A 24,277-nucleotide genomic window follows, 5' to 3' on the forward strand; every position below is an offset into this window, starting at 1 on the left:
GTATAGTGGTTTAGGGTAATATCTGACAAAAGTTGCTTTAGAAACTTGAAATGATATCAGAGGCAATTATCAGGAATGAAAAAAATACGGTAATGGAATAACAACCCCGTCGTTGAGAAATTTCGTAACTTGCCTTTTGATAATATTGACATTGTTGTAATAATATATTGTTGTTGGCAAATTTTATACCTTTAGGTTAAAGAGGCTAGACTTGAAGTGATGCAGAGTAGCTGATGGAATGGATGTAGATGAGTGCTGTACAGGAATAAATCAATTGGAAAATATTTTGGAGAAATATATTAAACCTTTTGGAAGAATATTGTTAAGCTCTGATCCATCGCTTCACGTTTTCTTATTATTTAGGTGCCAAGTTCATGAGTAAGTGCATCAAAGCTGCTCATATGCCAAGAAATAGGGTAATGAATGACCAGTTCTCCTGCCCCATTCCTCGCCTTATAAAGAAGATATCCGCACGCACATTAGCTTAAGACAAATGCTTTAGATATTAGCAGTTATTTACTAAAGATTCTATTTCGAGAAAAGCTTAAGGCAACATGGCTCGCATGCCATTGCATGATGGTAGGATCAAAATTAACTCAGCTGCTGCTTTTTAACAAGGCCCTTTGATCATGTTGCAGTTAGGTTCTTTGCTTCCGTAGAAGAGCGTAGATTTTATATGATTTGCGTCGGGAGGTTTGCCATCTTTTAAAATTGAATCATTGTTGGAGTAAGATATTCATGTCACGGACGCTCAATTAGCTTTAGCCAAATTTTAATTCAACAAACGATGTAAATTTCTTCCTTACTATTGTAAGGTATTGCGTGCATTTCAGGAGGAACCTCCATATATTGTTTATGTTCTGTGTACGGGATATACGAATCATCGCATTGTGGCAAGACTTTATCGATAATGAAAAAGAATGCTTACGCTGGCAAGACATATTACGTTTACGATATATCGTTTGCGACATTAACTGAACATCGCGCATTGCAAGTTGTTCTAACCGAAAGAACGAAACGAACTCGGTTAACAACAACTAACTGATGCTAGTGAGCCGGAAAGCTGATGCAATAAGCTGAAAGGTCACGATATGATGGCTTTAGAGGCCAAAGTCACTAGCGCTGAATGGGGAGATGCTATCACTTCCCTTCTACTCACCCGACATTCGTCTTTCTGCCTAAGGTTGGTTTCGATCTGTTTTTTAGTAGCTCTCCGATTACTGCGACAACACCGCGAAAGTGTTTGCTTTCAAGAACAGCGGCAGGGAAGATGGCAAATGCAATGGATAGCGACGGACAGCATTCTGAATAAAATAATTATACCACCATATTATTGAAATTAAATGCTCTTTTCAATAAGAATTTATTTCTACAAATGATACTTTTCGACTTGAATAGATTATGTGTGGTTAGGGAAGGAATGTAATAAGACTTTAACCCACGAGTTTAAAATGCTTATTAAATAGTTTACATTAAGATCACGTTTTCTATTTAAGCAAAAAAATGTATAAATTGCTTGCGGTGTTTTGAGGAATTGAAGAATTGTTGATCGTACAACAAAAATGCACATTTGCATTCAAATTATTGCTAAATGAAATGAAATTTTCAACGACGGAATGTAATACATTTTTGGAAAGATTAAGGCACGCACGTACAGATGATTAGTTCGGAGGCATATGTCACAACCTGGCGATTTCTTTCGTTCCCAATAGTTGTCGGAATGAAGAGCAATAAACGCAATTAGTCACGCATTTAATTTTGATTTAATTAAATTTTCATTTTCCCGTTTGTCTTATTTTTTTGTTTCTGTTTTAATTTAATTCTTCCTCAATGCAATACTTTATACGAAATCAATTTGTCTAAAATAAATAAAGCGTGTGACATAAGAGCAAAGTAAAGGGAAAAGCATCCGTTTGAATGCATATAAATACATCTACGTATAAATAATAAGGTATAGATAGACGTTTGTCACTTTGTCAATATCTATCGTTAAATTGTACTTTGTTTAGTCTAGTTTTTCTCTTTAATGTATTTTTGCACAAAATTTTTCTTTTTAGTAAAATCACCGAAAATAACTTTGAGGGTGTTGTTGTCGTTGACCTACTAATCAAGAAACAAAACGAAAAAGAAAAGCTATGCTACGAACAGTAGTAGGTGTGGCCAGTAATAGGAGAATTCATTCATTTAATCTTGCCTTAGATCCAATCGTGATTTAGAAAATTTTATTCTTATGATCAAAATCTATGATCAAAATAAACGGTAAAAAAGTCGAAAATATCACGTAATCACGTAAGCTTCGATGAAAATTTTGGGATTTCTCTCACACATAAGCCACGACAAACTCTTGTCAATGTTGGATTAAATGAAAGAGGCTTTCTAGTACGTGTATAAATACACGTATATAGAATGCCCAAAGCAAGAATTTTTCCATATAAGCGATTTAGTCGCGTTGACTTCTATGTAAAATCTTGTCCGGTTCTATTATTATCTGTTAATTGGAGTGTGCTATGACGACAGTTCACCAAGGCGCTCATGAACTTTTCAATAATTTCAATATTCTTTAGAAATTCTTAGAACACTGGGACTAGTGACGTTATGCTTAGACCTGTTTCTCCCAAAGGGAAGATCCCTTTTAACCCCATTTTTTGGTGAAAATGAAGATGAGAAGCTGGTGTTTGGCACAACCATTCCTTGATCAGTTCGAAATCCAACGTTACAATGATCGTGACATGTTCACATAAGCATCCACCTTGAATTAGAAACTGAGACGACCTCGAAAAAACACAAAGTCTGTCGTATTATGCTGGCGGTTGACTATTTCTTTGAAAGAACCAAAATGGCTTACTCGGTAGGTCTAGTGTTAATGAGTAACATCATCTTGTGATTTTGCCTTTACCCTAAAATTGTCAATTGACGTTCCTATCTATGCTCGACTTTGTGTGATAATAATAATAAAAAAACACTTTTTTTCGATATTAAGTAAACTTAATTTTTCGGAAAGAAACAACAGATTTTCACAATAATATGATTTATCCAGAATATTCACTTTGAAGTGCATATGGCAAGAAGAGCTATGCAGAGAACAAGCATTGCTTTGCGAAAAGTATTACGCCCGCATTAAGCTTCTAAAAAAAACTTTGACAAAGGCATGAAAATCATATCTCAGTTAGAGTGAGATGAAAAGAAGAAAAGTGCCTAATTGGGTGGAAGCGACATTAGCAAATAAAGACTTTCTGTGTTGCAGCTGACGCAGTCATAAATGCATTTAGCACCTAACGAGAAGATTAACAAACATTCCCGGGAAATACGAAGCCTTAAGATATTACAATGAATAGTATTCGTGGCTTGTTTCAAAAGGTTTCTTAGCACGAGATTTTTGCTCAGGTGGAGAGGGTTGAATTGTGATAATCGAAAAGAAGAATAGTTTGAGGCAAGTAAGAGAGCCATACTCGCGTCGGTTGCAGGAGTAATGTCCGCTGATGAGAACGTGGAGCGTAACTCATTCCATGTTAACATTGTTAACTTTTCCTGGGCGAGTTTTGCTACATGACGCTGAATTCCGCTGAATTCCGACACGGTGGAAATTCGCGACATTGTCACTGTTTGCCTATTGCGCCCAGCTGTCGTCCCAACTGCATTAGTTGTTGTGTGGTAAACTTTTCTAATCGAAGTTTGCTTCCATTGTGCAACAAACCACGCCTAGATCATGCTGCTTTACCGACGATACTATTGGTTCACTTAATCTGCACCGGGATTATTTAGACTTTGGATATCGTAACGGATGTACTGTTCACATCACCAAGCACGAAAATAAATTTCACCGCAAATGGCGCTTCGTCTTTTTGAAGCGAAACTGGATGAATTGAAAAATCCCATTGGCGATGTTCTGTACCCTTTCCTGTATAACTTTGACTACCTACATTGTAATAAAGCTTGAAGACTGCATTATCAAAGAAGAAAGTCACAGTTTTAGTCCTTACCTTGTAGCTATAATTATGATTACTTTTAGAAAATGGCGAGAATCTATGCAATATCCGTAAAATACCCGTAACTTCACTTCTTTTCAGTGAAGAAGCATCGAAATATTAGACGATGTCGAAAAGTGTATATTAAAATGCGTTCACAACGCTCCGAAATTTGCTCTAATTAAAAGTGAAACCGTTTTGTTTATGTTACTTGTGAGAAAAAGTTATCCGTACCGACCTGTGCATTGAAAGGGAAATAACATTATTCTCTGCGTTTCTCAGTTCAATTCAGGAGAATCACTTCTCTACTTTTCTCGCTTTGATTTTGTGCATATCCAGGAGAGGAAATGTTTTCTCGAGAATTAAAAATTTAAGAAATATTTTATTGTAAATCCACTCATAAGCTGGAAATGCATGCACATGTGTTATTTTCATTAAAACATTTATGTATAGCAACGTGTACACGTATAAGTAAATATAGAATTTCTAAAGTCAATTAAGCTTGCGTATTATTATTTTAAAATTCATGTAAACACTTTTAGATAATTCCAGAAAAGCATTCATTTTCTTTCAACTTTTTCATTTTGAAGCCTTTCAAAAGAGAAACCGCTTAAAGCTCTTTTCATTAAAAGTTAAAATAATTAAAACGGAAAAAAATTCATTGACTCTATTGCTAATTGCTTGTGGAAGGCGAACTGTCGTTTTAAGAAAGGCTAACGGAATATACAGCACGGATACTAAAAAAAAAAAAAACGCACGGAAAGACGCAGACATTACTGCCATTAAACTGCCAACCAATAGCTTGCTTGCCTTAAGAGAAAGTGAGATATCAGGGATGTTGTTTGAATTTTGCGGAGAGACGCCAAGCGACTCATAGTCCCTCTCATCCACACTCTTTTCAGAAATATCGATTTAAATCCTGGCCGAGATACGGCGATGATGAAAGATCACCTTGAAACGTTGATCAATAAAATCTATCAAGATATTGATGGAAAAAGTGAAGGATTGTCAAGAAGACGCTTGACGAGTGTGCGAAGGTAAACTCTAACTCTAACTTGACCCGGAAAAGTATTTCCTTATTAGCTGCTTGCAAGGTTCTGTTAGATATTTAACGGTACTCTGGATTTTAGCAAGTCCATCAGACGTTGTTCAGCGCTTACGGAACGTGTTTTCATATAGATTCATCCCAATATAAAAGAAAAGCGATGATTAGATTTTTTTTTCTTATGTCAGGACCTTAACATAGTCAAGTACTGTGGTCGGTACATGTATTTGATGCCTAAGTTCCAATTCATCTATCTGTCTGTACACTCTTTTTTTGTCCATATTATGTTAAAATTAAATGAAAATAAGAAAAAGAAAATTGAGATGAATTGAAATGATTTGTCATAAATAAACATTATTGTATTGCAGTAGTGGCGATAGTAATAGTAGTAGTAGTAGTAGTAGTAGTAGTAGTGGTAGTAGTAGTGGTTAACGGAAAAGCTATACATAATTTTTTTCTTGAAAGAATTCACGGCAATAACAACAATAAGACATAATTTAATGATCTCAGCGCATTACGATCACTGAAAGTGATGGCTTTGTGTGCGCAGACAGTGTGTATGTATATATGTATGCATGTGTGCATATACGTACTAGATGTGTATGGATGGATACTTGCACGTAGCACAAAAAATATAAAAAGACATTAGAATTTTCATCCATCTTGTTGAGTATGTGCATATGTGTGTGTATGTGTGTTTATGTACAAATTTACTTGTTCTATATATTGTTGTTTATTGAATTGTGTGTGCACGCGCGCGCGCTTGTAAGAGTGTGTATGTACGAGTTAGAAAGACTTTTTATTTTCAAAAAAAAAAAATTTTTTTTTCTTTTTCTTTTATTTTTCTTTTTTTTTAATGCTATATGTGGGCGGGTGTTCTCGAGCAGTTTTGTTTGTTTGTCAGAACTTGTCAGAATACCAATATGAAAATTGTATGCCACGAGATGAAACTGAAGGTATTTATCTGTATAGCATATGTAGAATATAAAAGCAAATGTATGCACATCATGTGCCGTTGAGTGTTTTTCAAAGAAGAGGTGCAAACTTTATTAGAAAATGTGTTTTTCTTTTTATTATAATTTTCTAAATTTAACTGAGGATGTAGTAAAAATCATTAAAATTTTTTCCATTTTCATCTTAACCAGTTAACTGCGCTCATCAAGATATTAGTCAAGCGTTGTATTTCAAATAAACATCGTTTAGATTAGAACCGATTGAACTCAATATTCTATGAATTTTTTCTTTTTGCAAATATTTATAAACAAATTCCAATCCTTCTGCTGATGCTATAGACGTGAGATTTTCCCTTTTTTGAAAATACTTTTTAATTGTATCCCTACAGGCTGCCAAAGGTAATCTCGCAAATATCGCCTCAACGAATGTCCAAGTTATCACTACTTATTTGAGAAGAGGGCCATGTAATATTTCAATTACTGTTCGGCTCGCTTCAGCCCTACTTGGCCTCACTTCTTTTCTCTTCTTCTTACGAAAGATATTCGGGCTGAAAGTTTTCACAATAGTTTAAGCGATTGCTTAAAATTATGTTTACCTGGAACGATGCCCAAGGCGCCTGCAAATTTCTGAAGGAGATGAGATACTAGCGATGTCGAAATTTTTATTACAAAATTGGAATAACTATTTTGCTTAATTAAAGTGACTTATCTATCGAAGCCAAAGATTTCGTAACAATTTCGTAATATTCCACTTCACTTGGTGCACGAAAGCGCTTGATCGATTTTCTTCTTCCATCTTCCTGTGATGATAGACGACGATTATCATATTTTTCTGATCTCTTTGGGTAATTCTCTTAAATATTGGCTTCTCGTTTGAATTCTTTACCGGAAAGCTTTCATTAATGGTCAGCTGCACAATGCGCCTACTACTACACTGTTTATTCACGTTGAAGGTTTCGAAAAAACTGAAAAAATTTGATCCATCCGTTTATATCAACTAGAATCAAGAATCCTATGTCGATTATTACCGCCAATATTTTTTAGCCTAAGCAGCTTTCAATCCTATTTGATTTTCGCCAATTCTGGCCGTGTGGGGTATGATGCGTTCGTGGCAGTACTCTTGGCTTCTCCCGGACTACAAAACCGTCGACACGATTTAAGGGGAATAAGTGCAAATCGAAAAACACATTTTTCAAGCGAAGGTGAAGTACGTTTACGCGGATGTATACAAGCCCAAGTAGGACTTGAGATAGACTCGCTCTTTGTAAAGTTTCTCGATACACTTTGTTCTCTTTTGTTCAATTTACACTCCGCCATTTTGAGATTTTTTAATGAAATTTGTTGCGTTGACATGTTTTATCCCGAGGATAAATATTACTGGAAATTGTCCGGATTGGGACACTTTTTCGACTACTTCCCCTATAGCGATTTATTCTGAGACGTTTTTATATAAATAACTGTATCAAAAGCAGTACTGTAGGGTATTTCATGGCAAGCCGTGGTCAACTTGTTTCTATTTGCTTATATATGAAAGAAAATAAATGGAGTTGTGAGCTTAAAATTAGAAAAGGAAGAAGGGAGCTACTCTTGTCACATTAGGATAAGTTTACGTAATTTAACTGAAAAAGTCTTACTATTTTCGTAACAAAATGAGGTAAAACAATTATAAAATAAAGAATGATGAAAAAGTCCGAAGTTTAGGTCGAACAAGGCTGCAATAGTTGCCTCTGTAGCGAAACTTTTGCCAAGTGATTGTACAGGGGTTTTACTATTGTAACCTTGCCCTTCAATAAAATTTATACTTTCACTTAATTTTTGTGGGATTTTTTAAAAGTTTTCCTTTCATATATATTTTAAATATTTCTTTGCGTTTTTCTTCAAATATTGTTATTGCTTTGTTTTTTCTTTTTGTTAGTTGTTGCTTTCTTTTTCACTTTACGGCTTTAGTTCCGTTCCGTCTTAGCATTACGTTGACGATTCGGTCTCATATTCATAATGAAAACAAGTTGATATTAGCAGAAGAACAATGGTAACTGTGTTTATAAGTGTTACATATATAAATATGGTGTTTCCACGTACACACACACACATGTTCACATAACTTTCTCTTTTTATCAATTGTTTGGTTACTGTCACTGAAAAACCTGTGTATGCTTGTATAAGCTGGAAACCTTTCTCTATGGAATTATATCACTGTCATGCCTGCTGCCCAAGTTTGGGAGCATATTGGAGTTATCGTTCTATTTGTAACATCCAGTATAGTTCGCATTATCATACAGGTTAAACTTTATTAGTCCGTCTGTCAAACTAATTTTAGAGCTTGCACTTTGACCGAAATTGCGATAATTATTTAATGCTTGTTGCACATCTCGTTCAACTTTATGTTTGTATATTTGAATATAAAATGCAATACGTTTACCTAGGCAGAGCTCGATGTGATGCATGATTACTTCTTCTATAAAAATTTTCGTAAAGGGGAGGGTATACAAGATTCGTTCCAAGGAGTACATAACTTTGCTAGTTGACTCTTTGTTTCTTTGGATGACTTTCATACGTTTGCACAAGCAGTGCTGCACATTCGTCGCATTTGTCGCATTTTTATTATTTTTCTTGCTGCTTGTGTTACTACTGACACAGTTTTATGCTTTTTTTTTCCGTCTCTTTTTTTATTGCCCGCGTAACTTTGTTTCTCAGTGCTGTTGTTAAAATATTGCTGAGCCGCTTCACAGTAAATAGTTTTTCATGTAGACCACGATGACAGTTTAGAAGTTAAAAACTAGTATGTAATCAACCTTTCTGTTCATTCATGGAGTCAACCAACCGGCCAGCCAACTAACCAACCAGCCAGCCAGCCAACCATTCATGAAGAGTTTAAACTTTAACGTCATACGTAGCTATTCATTCTGTCCTGGTTACTAGTTTTCTATTTCGCTACCATTTTTAGATGAGCTCTAGCAGCTTCTCAGATTACTTTGCTACACCGCCTGCCCAGTCTATTATTGCATGAGAATTCTAAACATCATTAACAATAACATCCTCAACGTTGGCGTCATTATGAGCTTTAAGTGTAATAATAAAAGATTTTCATTGACTTTATTTTGCATTCATATTTTATTGTTAACGTTGTTGTTGTTGAATTACTTAAAAGATGTCTTCCGCATTATTTTAAGTTCAAAATAAATAAATTTTTATTTTAACAAAATTTATATATGCATGTATGTGTTTGTGGGCAAAATCCAGCTCATCTTAGTTTACACTTGAAAATGCAACAAAACTTTAAACTTAAAAAAGCAAAAACAAAAAAAAATTTTTTAGTGAAGAGTATCAGGTGTTTTAGTTAAACACATAAAACATTTTTAAAGCAATTTTTATTATTTATTGTCAAAGCTTTTTTTTAAAGCGTTTGACTTTTTTTTTACTTTCTGTACGTAACGTGCTTAGCTTATTTACTGGGACAATATGCACAGAGTTGTGTAAGCTGTATGGCAAATAGTTTAATAGAGAGTGCGTTTTATTCTAATATTTCTTTCACTTTGCCGTCTCGGAAATTGTCATATTCCTCTGATGGCTAAGTTGCGCTTACACAAAGATCGTTAATTAAAATGATTCAAAATCAACTTTTTTATTTCTTCCTCTTCTTCTTATTCTTGCTTTTTTATTGCAACGCAACAATAACAGCAGCAATCGTTCAGTGTTAATACTTACTCTTATCTCAAATGATTTCAGAGTCATTGTGTATTCTGTAAAACAGGTTCATACAATGCTACAGTGTCCTGCTGTGTGGACACGCAAAACAGTTATAAGTCGTTTCGTTTATTATTGTTTTGCGGGATATTTTCCTCCTACTTTTATTTCCATTCTGTTGTTTTTATGTAAATACTTACCAGAGATGAAAATACAGTAATTTTGTGCGTTATTAGTCTTGCTCGTTGCCGTCATTTATCCGCCACAAGCATCAGCGCTGCTGCTACATAAATACACGTAAATGAGCACATAGGCTGCAATGAAAGGAAATGTGGATCAAATTTAATTTTACTTTTTTCTCTCTGCATTTTGTTTACTTGCTGTTGAAATTATCTTGAAAATGTTTGCTCGTTTGTATGCTAGTGGTGCGTGCATGTTAGCACAATGTTGTGATCATCACATCGGAAAAAATAAAAAAATCTTCATATTACATAAACAAGTGTTGTTGCAAGGGGCCCGCTTTGCTCATATGAATATTTGTATTTCACGATAGTATTTTAAACATTGGTTTTCAATATTTATGCGTTCACTTCCGTATGGCTGGTGAATACAAGAGAAATGCAGGTCATACAAATAAACAAACGGCCGATAATTGCTTTTCGTCGAAAAGGAAATATTGTGAGAAATCAAGTCTCCTATGCTTATTTTTTCGTTAAACATTATTTGGGATTATGAGTTATACGCCACGTGTTAATACAAAATTTGGTTTCGCTATTGAAATATGCTCGTTAGGGCTTTCGCGCAACTCGTACCGAAATCACTTAAGCATTACCTCTCTTTCTCTAAACTCTCTCGCTCATTTTCTCACACTCTTTATTTCTTTCTCCCACTTTCCCTCTTCTTAATTCTTTCTTGCCGCCACTCTCCTTCCGTCGCACTGACCAGCAATATCTCTCTCTCCAACACTGCCGTGCTCGCTCTCTCTTTCCTTATCTCTTTCTTCAAACTGATAGCGCGCCTACCCACAATTACTTTCGGTTGAATTCTAAGAACTCTAAAGAATCATCGAATTCTCCTTCCACGTCCTTAGGTAAGAAGCCTTGTCGCAAAGTGTTTCGTCTATGAAAATGCTGCATTTCCGTTAAACTTTTTGTTCTTTCGCTCTTTCTTTCTTCCTCTCCTTTCTTTCACTTCTTTCTTTCTTTCCTTTCTTTATTCATTTTTCCTTCATTATTGCCATTCTTTGAGGAAGTTGCTTGACGACATTTTACGCTAATACAATGCTTCCGGATTTTGTCTTCTATCATTTCCTGTTGCAACGGTCCATTGAAGAAGTAAAACAGGACTAAATTTATTGTCAAGTAAAAGATTAAAAATGCCTTTCTTATGCTAAACGATTCGTTCCATAGGAATAGCAAAAATTCAAAGGTGAAAACTGTTTCTCACTTTATCAGTCATAATTATATAGAGTCTGACAATTCTCTTCTTCAAGGAAAATGCATAATAATTAGAAGATTTAAAAAGAAACTAAAAAAGATTGAAAAGAAATTTTTTTCAAGAAATTTTTTTCAAAAAAATGGTCAAAATTTAAATCTTATCGTTAAAAGTAAAAAAGAAATGTAAAAAAAAGTTTCTTTACTTTAAAGAAATTTCAGCGACTTCTTCTGTCTTTTGTTTTGCTTTCGCTTAAATTGAAGAAAGGGTTAAAATATAAAATTTTACAAAAAAAGGATTTTTTTTTTTTTTACTTAATTAAAAGACTTTTTTTACTTAATTTAAAATTGTGAAAAAAGTTCTTTTATATATTAAAATGTGAAATAAAGTAAATCTTAAGCTAGTCAAGGAACTCCGTCGCCCTCGTTAGCTTTTGTTCTTTTCGTGAAACAAATCGAAATAATCATCTATGAATATATTCGATGAACGTATACATGCATATGTGTTTCACAAACACTAGTGTGTAATGCATGACATCAACAACAAATTTTCATATTAATTTTGGAAAAAATTTTCACATCTGATACAAACTAATGCAATAATGCAGCTTTGTTTATATATATATACATTAATTTTTCATATTTTTTATTTATTATCCGCAAAAATTTGCGAATCCATTAAAATTTTGAAAATCTGTGCGGAAAAACTTGGAAAAATTGATGTAAAGAAAAACGTATGGTCGAGTTTTGTTTATACTTTTTGTGCTTCTCACTAAAACCGGCTACATATGCCTTATACATGTTTTTATTCACATGTACGTGTATGCGTAACAAAAGTATATATACATATATATATATATATCTATATATATATATATATATATCTACGTATATAAGTATAAATATATAGAAGTATGTATGTGAGTCACTAAACTACCCACTATGGCGTGCATGCAATAGCTTAAGTTGAACTACATGCTACACATAAAACACAAACCCGAAGATTGAAAATTGAATAAAACATTTACGACGATTAGCTTCCACTTACATATATGCACGTACACATTAACAATGGTAGGAGTACAACATAATGCACAATACACAAACTCTCAAGTATATAACAAAACAAAGATTTTACGCCAAACATGTGTACGCCTTTTATACCCATAGCATACTCTTGTTGTTGTTCTTTTCTTTCTCTTATTGCTCCTCTTATCAATATGGCCGACTTACAGTATACTATACAACGCGGTAGTTTTAATTTTATTTACTCCTTAGGAGTGCAATTGTTTAAAGAAAAAAAAAAATAAAAAGAACAAAAAAAAAACGCGGAAAAATATTGTCATTCCAAACTAACGGAACATTTCACTACTTTTGCACGGACAACAGCACGTTGCTTGTAGCAATTGTCGCATACATGTTTGTTGTTATGTGCGCATCTTTCATTTGTTGAAGCTGTTAAGAGATCAGAAGTCAATTTTTGTCTCTGTAGCGATTGATCGATGACTTCTGGTTCTTTGTTGTTTGCTTTTCCTTTAGTACGCAGCGAAAATATTCGTTTTATTTAATAACATAATCCATAGTCGCGTTATGGGAAAGTATTCTTGTGTGTGTGTGTGTGTGTGTGTGTGTGTTTACAAAAACATGTTTACATGTCAAACTCGTTCTCCCTCTCTCAAGGCATCATATATTGAAAGAAAAAGAAGAAGAAGAAAAAGAAGAGAGAATAAGAAAAGAGAAATACATTTTTAATTAAATATATCTACTGGGCAAAGAAGGTCAACGTAAAGACCGTTGAATGCTGAAATTCTAATTTCAAGAAGCGCCTGTTTAATACAATCGTTTGAGATAGATGCAACGTGTTCAGGTTTAAAGTTAAAATATGTTATATATTTTACTTTACACTACAGTGCAAGCGGCATTTTAGCTTAAGCTGATTGATCTTTCTTAGATAAATTTACTCAAAGTGCTGCTGTTGTTATGAAAAAAGCCCTCCTTACCTTAAGACTGGCTACCTACTAAAGGTAACACTTAATGTTACCAGTTCCAGAGCGAGCGTGCCTGCCGGCCCGTTCAGAGTTACGGTGCATGATTCGAAAAGAGTTCTATCTTACGTCGAACAGAGCGTCGAAGTCCCAAGACATCAATAGACAACAACTTCTTTATCATCCCGTAGAACTATGTATGTGCGGCGTTGGGCCCACTCGAGTAAAAGTTCACTGCCATTTATATGGTGCCACTTTTCCTCTTAAAAAAACCATTCAGCAAACGCTGGAGGTTGGTTGTTCGCTTAAAGGGAAAATTTGACGGAAATTGAATGAAGAAAATTTTATATTTTAATTGGACGCAAACTGCTCTAATCATTTTTAGGTGAGCTTAAAGCTGAACGTGATCTGTGAGATATTTACGATTGCACGGGTCGCAAAGCAAAATATAAGATATTCCTAAAAGTATTGCTTTACTATAAATGCAAACAAAACTGGATGCAGCTTTTAAGGCAGTGTTGTATTTCTTTCGCGTGCGCGCTTTCTTCTTTTTAAGCTGTAATATTTAGGAAAAAGAGTGTGGTAAGAAAAACGAGGAAAGACACTTCCGAAAAGTGCAAGATGTCAGGTGTAGAGCTGAAAAGAATATGCCTGATCCGTACTTCTGACGGTGGTAAAGTAGGCGCTTATTCTTCTGGCTCTTGTCTCAGCTATTTTTACTTCACCTTATCTATCTTTAGCACAGTGTCAGCTTAGTTTCGAACAAAATTACAGTGTTGTAATTTTAGCGGGCAAATCGCAATGTAAGGTAATGGAAAGGCTACCAATTCAAGTCGTACAATATATCGACTACAGCAACACAAATTCGAAACACGTTCCCATTCAATCTAAATCCGAATTTTCTTTTAGTCCGCTAACCTACTACCTATTGTTCATCGGCCTTTGCCAAAAAGCATTAAGAGGCGAATTTTTCTTTTATATTCTACATAACTTGTGATAGAAGGGTATATTAAGTTTGCGTTGATGTACGCACCGCCCAGACGATAGACTCACCCATTATTAGGCCGATCAATTCAGAAAGCGATTCCAAGCCAGCCTGACTGTTTTGAGATACTCTGACGAAATTCGATACACTTGTGTGTTTTGACCCAAGCATGCGGGCACAGATCGAACTCCTTTTCCGAACACTTTCCATATAAAGTCTTATGTTGAAAACTGCATTAAGCGAAGCTTTATGTAGGGCAATTAATGGTGGGCGGTCTCCACTCCCACTGTAGTGTTTTCACTTGTTTTATATACAAGGGTCATCTGAAAACATGAACATTATGAAGTAGACAATTTGTGACGTTTAACACGCCCACACGAGAAAACTCCATCCATATTCACCACACCTTACATGGATTTATATAACAATACCTTTGTTTCCAAGGGCTAAACGAATTTAAATTCTGCTTTCGGGAACTATTTTTAACAGTGTTTTGAAATTATGCGTGCGAGCAATAAATGGCTATGGAAAAAGATCTGAATTTCAGACTCTTCCGAATTGTTGATTAGTTTATTTTTTTGGAAGCGACATAAATTTTATTAAAACAAAAAACAAAAAGTGAAAGTCATTGTATTACCATTTATAGAATTTTTTATTCTTGAAATTGTATATGTAACGTTATGAGCAAATCAAGCGTCAACAGAATGCGCAATGCCCGCTTCTGTATAGTATTATAATGAACATCAAAGCAAACTTTAGCTACTGGCGATGCTGAATGTGTAATATTAACATCCACGAAAACATGACTAGATAGCAATAGCATTAGTATAAGTGTGAGATTGTGACATTTCATTAACTGCTCATCACTTTGAAGCAAATAATTTTCCATATATGAGCGCAGCACTGTGTGGTTTAATATGACATTTAATAAAGAACTGTTATTATTACATCACAGAAAGTAGTGATGTGATGGCTGTCGGGTATCAAATAGTTGATGTGCAATAACTGAGGTCAAAAGTTTTCATTTCACAGCAATGGGAAATCGATGGTAGATATGTAGCGTTTATAGAATAGAGGAGGGTAGGGTAGATGTGTCCAGCTCTTTCGGTATTGCCGTCCAAAAATGAGCATTGTAGCGTTAGCCCCAACTCTTGTTTGACAACAGAACCTTGACTAACGAACGCAGATTTAAAAATTACTCGCTTTCAATTAACTGGGAGGAAAGCCCAATTCACAAGCTATTAAATCTCAAATCTTACTTAAACAATTTATCAGAAAAAGATAATTTAGAACTAGGTAGAGGATATAAAATGACAAAGCCTGAAGTCCCTAGACTTGAGTGGAAAATCCTCCTCGACTCGGTTAACAAAATGCAGTCATTTTGTAATTTTTTTATCGGAAGGATGGGGACATGATTAGTACCCACAGGGCTTGCGAAAAATTTACAGTGGGTATAAGTTTAAGAATCGATTTAGCCGATCGACGGTAACAACGTAGACAAATATTAAAATGCAATGCGTGTATTCTAGGGGTAACTGCAGGTTATTAGCGCACACAATGAAACCGAAAGACTATTTAGTTCATACCTGCGTTAGATCTAAAATTCCAAACGCCGCAATATGAAGGAGGGATCGGTTGGCAGGCACACTCCTAAATAAGCAAAAGCTTTGTCTATTTATAATTCATAGCGGATGTAAATTGAGTATTACAGGCGTGATAATTGGTCCTAATAGTAAAAAAATTCATTGCAAGTGTTGCTCTAGGAATTTCCGTAAACAATATGCAAAGCCATATAAAAGTAAAGCGTAAAGATGATTTGAACTAAGTGACACGCCGAGCTGAATCGAATGCTTTGCAATTTTTATATTGTATACCAAATTTTTGCGGATGTATGCAACATCCAGACAGGCTTAATACAGAAGAACCTTCTGCTACATCAGTCGACGCAGGATCATTTTCTGAATTGATTTACGCTTGCTCGGTCTGTCAATGTCCGGTGTCTGTCCAAGTTCTATATGTAAATTGTATTTTTTTTGGAATATTTTGACGAAATGTGGTATACCGTTGTTTCGGCTCAAGACCAAACTCTATTCAAAAGTAATTGAATCGGATCACCTTTACGACCATTCTCTATACAGCGCTTTGAAAATCGCTATATTCGACAATTTTTTGCGCTGAATTAAATTTCTTAGAAAAATTGTTTGGAAGAATATTTCCATATGGGTAAAATTTTGAACAGGTTGGCCAATATTTCAAACCCTCTTTCACCCATATAGCAGTCCCTATGTATGACAAAAATGACCAATTTTTAGTATATTATGATAACAATGAGGTTCGTAATAGAAATTTGAAATAAAAAATTAACTGCATCATATTTGGTTCACGGAAGCCTACTTTTGGAAATCGCAATGTAAGGGAAACAATGCGTAAATTATTTGATCTATCAGGTAAAGTGATGTAGACTTTATCCGCCTATGATGTTTTTACTTGAAATGGTTTATTGGCCGGGCAAACATTTTCTCACTTTAAATAGCACTGATAACACGATTTCCATTAAGACGGCAAAAATTTATTATTTATTTTTATATCATTAAAAAACAATTTTACGAATTTGTTGCGTTTTTTTTTAGCTTTTTGGCTGAAATGCTTGTTTCTTCAGTTTTCCTTATATTAAAAATGAAAAAAAATGAAAATGTTAAATGATATGAAAAATGTGGCCAGAGACCGCGCAGGCAGGCTACTTATAATGAATGTTAAGCATTTTTCATAAAACGAATATAAAGCTAAATGACTGAGAAAAATTATTTTTCTTTTATTTTTACGCTTTTTGCGGGGGTACAAATGCTCACACTTAACTACCGTCCCCAGCAATTTTAGTCACCTAGTGGTGTGTATGTGTTTATCTATCTTTGTCGGTGTCTTTTTGTCCAAAAAAAAAAAAAAATATATATATATATATATATATATATATATACATATACAAATTACATACATACAGTTAAAGCAACCGAAATGAATATTACCACCATGTTTGGCTACCGTCTGTATAGATGTACATGTCAATGCATTTATTATTTTTATGTCATATTTTCTTAATATTTACAAAAAAGAAAAATGTAAATGTTATTATACAAAATGGTTATGTGTGTGCGTGTCATTGTTAACATAATAGTATGTTTTTTATTGATTTAAAAAATTGAAAGTCACGCCTCTCTCCTGCTTAATATGGAGCGAGCGAATGTGGTGTGTGATGTGTGGTGTGGTGTGTGACATCTAAAGAAACCCACGTTTGTCCCTGATGTTACCAAATACATCATACTCAAGTCTTAAGTCAAAGTAAGTGATTTTTTAATTAAAAAAACAAAAACATAAAAATAAAAGTCAATAAATAAGTGAATAAAAATAAATTTCATACCAGAACACCTACCTTTACTAGCATACCTTTAGACGCATTTGTTTACTGCGCTTAAGCAACTACGCGAACAAATTTGTTTACACTGCCCAGTAAGTAGTTTTGGTTTCAGTATCAATTTTTTTTTCTTTTCTTATTTTTATTTTTTTTGAACAAGAAAAAATATCGAAATAAAAATTAAAAATAAATCCAAGACCTTTACCTTAAAACCTGGTTGCCTGGTCAGCCTTATCAAGACACAACAACGTAATATTTCAAGAGCTCACTCGTTCAACACTTGTACATGTACTCAACGCCTTCTTTCACAGATTCTTTTCAAGCCTACATAAAAATCGAAAAAAGGCCTTAAGACTATCGCGACAAATCTATGGAAATGTGTGTGTTTATAAATATAAATTTTCTATAAAGTGGGCTTTTTTTATCTCTACAATTCTAGTTGTTTTCGTTCAAAATAAAACAACAACGGCATTAGATTCACCGAATGCTTGTGCACCGTACATTGAATAAATCCGTCTCGAAATTGAAGAAAAGCCTTTATACCATGTATACATCACAGCATCGCAACGAAAATGTGTAAACTGCACCATCCAATGATGTAAGTGTTGTAGAGAATACTCTTAAGCTACGCATACGAAGGAAATAACATAATTGACGTTAGCATACGAAGACTACATAGTCGCAGATTGCTTCGTCTAATATATTGCTTCACTTACTTACCTACCTATTTACCTATCTTAGCTAACATCAAAAGTTGTTCCTTGTAATCAAACAAGGGATTATACGCATAGGTTTACTCATGCGGATATCCAGGTGAGGATAGTTCCAAATAGCTCCAAAAAATCACAAATTTTATGTTTATTAAACCAAAGTATAAAGTGTAAAGTAAGTACTATAAATTAGACTCATATAATGGAGTATTTTTTTTAAGGATCTTGTATGGGAATGTTTGCAAGAATTCACATCACGCATCACAGCCGAATTTTGCACATTTATTTACGGCAAAGTATTAGGTTTTTAACAGTTATTTTAAAATTGTAAAAATTCTTTTAATAGATTGCTATAGGGTGCGATATCGGGGAATTATTCTTCACGGGATATGTCTCCTATTCGTGGAATACGATGATCGTCAGAATGCAGGGAGCAGTCACTACGACTAAGACCAAGGCAGCCTACCGAATTTAAGATTTGAACCCGCGAACACTGTCTGGCTGGCCGCGGTCCTTACCCACTCGGGTACTCAGACGGATCAAATTATTTTACTCAAACCATTTCCGTCTTATTTTATTTTTATTTTATTTATTTTATTCCACTTATACTAGAAACTCAACTAAACAAATAACAGTCGAGTTCAAACGCTCTTAATGCAAAACTAATATTAATTAACAATAAAATTGAGTATAAGCGTAATAAAACAAATAAGAAGAAAAAAAAAGAAAAAGAAAAAAAAGCATGTACACTATTAGCATAGAAGCACACTTACAACCGGTACAGGACCAAATTGCAAATGAACCCCTAAGCCATCGCAAACATGCATAAGCCTGGCAACCGATAATAAATTGACAATAATTCACTTTCGAAACGTAACGACTTTTTAAGGATAAAAGCTAGTTTAAATACGACATAGGTAAATCGCGCGTTTTAAGCAATGTTGCTTTAATGGACTTTAAAGAGTCCGATAACGAGAATAAGTGGTAGACGTCATTTAGGTTCTTGCAAACGACTCTGCGCGGATTCAACAGCTTATAATTATATTTACACTGACTAAGCTTAACCAAGATAAAGTGCCTAGAGAAGCGGTTAGGGACATTAAAGCTTATTTCACCAAGTAATGAAGGCGAGTCGATCGCACCATTTATTACTTTGATTACAAAGGAAACGCCAAGAACAAATTTACGTTTCTCAATAGACGGTAAGGACAACAGAAGCAACCTATCTTCATAGGGAGGAAGAGAAGCAATCGGATCCCAATCCAAATTTCTAAGGGCAAACAGCAAGAATTGCTTTTGAACAGATTCAATTGAATCTACATAGCACCTATATGAAGGAGACCACACAACAGAGGCATGCTGGAGTATGGGTCTAACCAAATACATATACAGCCTTTCCGTAATGTAGGGATCACCAAGCTCTTTGGACCACCTTTTTGTAAAACCAAGCGCGGACCTAGCTTTGCTTATCGAGAGCTCAATATACAAGTTAAAACGTAACCTATGGTCAAATAGAACGCCTAAATCTGTGATCGAATCGACGTCCTCCAACTTATGCGAACCTATGAAATACTGAGTAATGAATGACTTTCTTCTTGAGAATGAAAGCTTCTTACATTTACTCAGATTTAGTTTCAGAAGATTCAAAGAGCACCATGCAACAAAATTATCCAAGTCACCTTGAAGCTGATGTGATTGGGATTCAACAGAGAAGGAAGAAAACAGTTTCACATCATCAGCATACATTAAGATCTGGCTGGAATTAACCACCGATGGGAGATCGTTAGTGTATAAACTAAATAAAATGGGATCTAAGTGACTTCCTTAAGGTACGCCAGACGTAACGGGGAATTCATCCGAGCTAATGGAGTTAAACAAAACTCTGAAGGATCTATTGTGCAGATAAGAGCTTATCCATTTCACTAAGTAGGGTGGGAAACCAGAGGCTTGGAGTTTAAAGATAAGTAGTCTATGGTTAACCATATCAAATGCTTTGCTTAAATCAGTGTAAATAACATCTGTGCGAGAGCCACTAGAAAAAGCCTTGAAAACATGACAGGTAAACTCTAACAAGTTGGTGACTGTAGATCGCCCTTTCCGAAAGCTGTGCTGGTGCGGAAAAATATACGAGTTAATGGCAAAGGCCAAATGCTGAGTCACAATACGCTCGAACAACTTGGTCAAGGCACTCAACTTGGCTATGCCTCTGTAGTTCTCAACAAATTGTCTACTTCCACTCTTGTGGATAGGAATAAGGAAACTACTCTTCCAACAAGAAGGGCAAACACCTGAATACAAGGACATGTTAAAAATCTTTGAGATCACACCACACAACTCGGCAGCGCAAGATTTAAGTACACATGATGGAATTCCACCAGGTCCAGGCGAACAACTGTATTTTAGAGAACTCAACCCTTTGAAAACATTATCTTCCGAAATAACCAAGTTAGGTATTGAAACCGAGTTAGTTATAGAATATGGGTAGTTTGCTGATAAATCGAAATTAGCAATCGATAAGTTTCGTCGGAAATACTCAGCAAATAGATTTAAGATTTCAAAATCATGCGAGGAACCAGAGCCATTAAAAGAAACATGAGAGGGATATGTGGAAATTTTTCTTTTAGAGTTAACAAATTTAAAGAAGAATTTAGGATTAGCAAACAGAGAGGATTTAATGAACTGAAGGTATCTGCAGTAATAATGATGGTTGAGGGAGTTAAAGTCTTGAATGTGCGAAAGTTGTTTCAAAATATTTTCAAAATTTTGGATCAGTGAGTGATACACAAATAAATAGGCAGAGGGTTACAGGCATACTTCAATCGATTTAAAATCATTATCTAGGCAGCGGCAAATGTGCGGACCCGCATTCGCACAAACTTAATATACCTTGCGCCGTGAGAGGCATATAAGGAGTTGAAAGTTGATATTTTTAGCACAATTTTCCCCGAGAAGAAAGTGCTTTAATAGAGATTTCATCAAGTAGACGTGTTTTTTTGGCTAATGTAGACGATGGTTTTCGGTCTGAATCTGATTAGAGAAGAAGAGAAAGTCGTTATTTTCAATGAATAAAGTAACTCACGGGAAGGTACAATCATCCTATCATAATACCGAATTCGAAGAAAATTCACACAACGATGTTAGGGCGACACCAACATTGCTTCATTCTCCCAGGCTCAATATTTGCACAGGACAAAGGTCTCGAAGAGCATACTATGACAGTTCTCACAACGGATCGCTATACCTGTTTAAGACAAAAAGTGAACCTTTTAAAATATTTATGCAGTCATCTCATCCAAAATATCGTTTCTTAGTCTTCAAAAAACTTTCGGTCCCCCAAAAAGAATTTCTTAGATATCATATGGGAGCATTAAGGAATATGGGCGGAAAACTCACAACTCACCGCTAAACCTTTGAAGCAATTTTGAAGAATATGTAAATGTCCAATAATTCCCGTTACTATTTTGACAGAAATAAGAAATCTTCCTTAAATTCTCTACAAATTGTTTTTTCATTTAATAATATTTCATAATTAATAATTTTCTGTGTACTTTGTATTTATTTCTATTTCCAGGTAAGTTAGTCACTGCGATAACTTCAGCCAGTCGCATGCCTTCGATGTTAATTTATTATCTTATCAGCACTTTTATGTAAAGGTAACCATCTAAACGTTGATTGGTTAAATATTCCGCGTATGTATTATATTTAATATATACATATATATATATATATATGTATATACAAATACATATACACATATATATCTGCACATAAAATACATATTTAGCTTTTAGGGTTTAGCGTGATATTTCGCTCTTCCCACACATAATAGTTAGTTAATTCGATAATTTATTGTTCAATTATCGCTTTCAATAATAATATCGGTGTTAAATAGAGTCGTGTATGAAAGCGTTAATCGAGTAAATACTTTTAACGATTTTTCATTGGCCTATTAGCGTGAATACACACCAACTTGTTGCACACGTATCTGTCTGTTACTTGGAAAGAAAAACGGTTTTTTTCCTTTTTTTTTTCATTTTATAAATAATGGATTTTCATTGTTCATCATTAATATTCAGTTTATCTGTAATTTTTTCACTTACATTTCTATTTTTTTTTTTTTTTTGCCTCATCCCAACATCACATCACGTATGAAGTCGTTACACGTAACATGATGCGAACTTTTAAAGAGTTTATATAATTTCTTTGCGAAAACTTTTATTAGATTTGTTCATCAAATTGATACCAATAGTTGTCCCTACTTAGAGGTGAATGCCCTCATTTCCCCCATTTATTTGGTTTGTTATATATTTAGTCAGCTATTTGAAGGGTATGCCCTGTGCATGTAAGCGCGGCGGTGGTCAGATGCATAAAAACATGCTTTGACGTTTATGGATGGCATTGCCCCCTACAGATGTAACAGCAAACTCGGTAAATGCGGTGTAGACCGTATATCCTACTTTTACCATATATTAATCTTTATTAATTATCATTTGTTCCTTTATCCTTGTTGCTACGTTATTATAGACTATAACTATGGGTAGAAAGCATTTCATGTAAACGCTTATGTCTCCTAAACACTTTCTTCTCTTATTGATATTTCTATCTTGAACAGTTTTTCTTTCTTTTTTCTTATTCTACTGCTAGCCATTGACCATTTAATAAGTAACGAACAAAGTCTTAGACTACCTCTAACATAGGGCGAACAAACCCAAGCGATGCGATCAGCGACAAAATTCAAGTGTAAAGATGGCCCTTCTTTTAGCAAAGACACCGTTGTAGGCTAGAGGCATAGAGGACTAACTTCACGCCAGTAATTGATAATTGCAGGAGAAGCGCTGAGTGTTATCTGTATTAGCCATAATCCTCTAGTTTCAGATCACGTCGCCGCAATACAGTGCCTTGAAATAAGTGGAACATGGCATGGGTATATATACGTAACAGGAAATAAACAAGTTTAAGGTTGCTTTCTTCCGCTTGGCTAAACGCGAGCATTGATGGGTATTTGCGTCAAGTTATTCACTTGAATTATGAGCAGACAACCTGTGTGTGGTATCTGCATTACAATAATCAGCTTTTTGTTCTTTGAAGCCTTTTGATGGGAAATTCAATCCATATCTGTTGGTCTATTGTCTGTTGGTCTATTAAGACCAACTCTGGAACGTTCATACACGACTTTTGGTTGTTCTGGAAAATGAAAAAACTTGTAGCTTTTCTCGCAAGTAAACATCAAGATATTGTTCGTGCGGCCGACTTAAGAGGGAAAAGTATTTTTGGATAATCTTGGGTAAATGAAAATGAAAAAGTCTTTTATTTTTATCACGTACGAAGCAAACAAACGATTTGTCCCTCGGTAAAGAAACAATTACCATTAGTATTAAGACCCAAATTTCTCTTCCAAATGCCGTGAAAAGAAGGAGATCGTGACAGTTATTTTTGGGGATTTAAATACCAATGTGTACAACGTTAAAAAATGACGGAATGTGTGTTATCTCCTTAATTGCACCATAAAGCGCTAATCAACTATTGATTTTAAAGGAATCGTTGGTTGGCATCGAGGCGTTTTATTGTTTCGGTAAGAGCAGACGTGTATAGCCCCTGGGGAAAAGAAAAAAAGTTTGAAGTTTTTCCCATTACGAGCTTCTATTGGTTTTGTTCTTCCGATGAAGTACTTTAGAAAGAATGTAGATTTTTCGATAGCCTTGAGATTTGAGGCCGATTTAGCTGGATCCGCATCTCCTTGGTCTGTTGAAACAAATTAGAGTGGACAAGTCAAATCAAATATTCAAAGTTCCTATGAAGTCAACGACTTTCAGTCGATTCAATCGTTTCCGCCGAAACATCTACAAAAGGTAGAAAAACGGTTGCCTTAAATTTCCAAAAATAAAAAGAGAAAAATAGAGCGCGAAAGCGTATATTCCAAGCCACGTGTTATAATAACCCCTAATCTGAAGTAGACTTCGATGTAAGGTTTACTATAAGAATGTATCAAGGTCGCCTAATAATTGAGCAGAAATCATGACACAAACGGAGAGGCTTATAATTATCAAGAACGTATAAGCAGGCCAGACAACCGACTTGATGACCGGCCTCATCTACTGCAGTATTTGG

At 34.8% G+C, this 24,277-nt stretch overlaps 1 protein-coding gene across 5 annotated transcripts in view; it reads left to right on the plus strand.

The window, feature by feature from the left end:
* Positions 1–24,277, plus strand: part of LOC119640083 (protein held out wings) — a 109,932-nt gene that overhangs the window by 13,441 nt on the left and 72,214 nt on the right. The window lies entirely within an intron of this gene.

The sequence above is a fragment of the Glossina fuscipes genome, unplaced genomic scaffold (genome assembly GCF_014805625.2).
Source record: "Glossina fuscipes isolate IAEA_lab_2018 unplaced genomic scaffold, Yale_Gfus_2 115, whole genome shotgun sequence".
NCBI classification, from domain to species: Eukaryota; Metazoa; Arthropoda; class Insecta; order Diptera; family Glossinidae; genus Glossina; species Glossina fuscipes.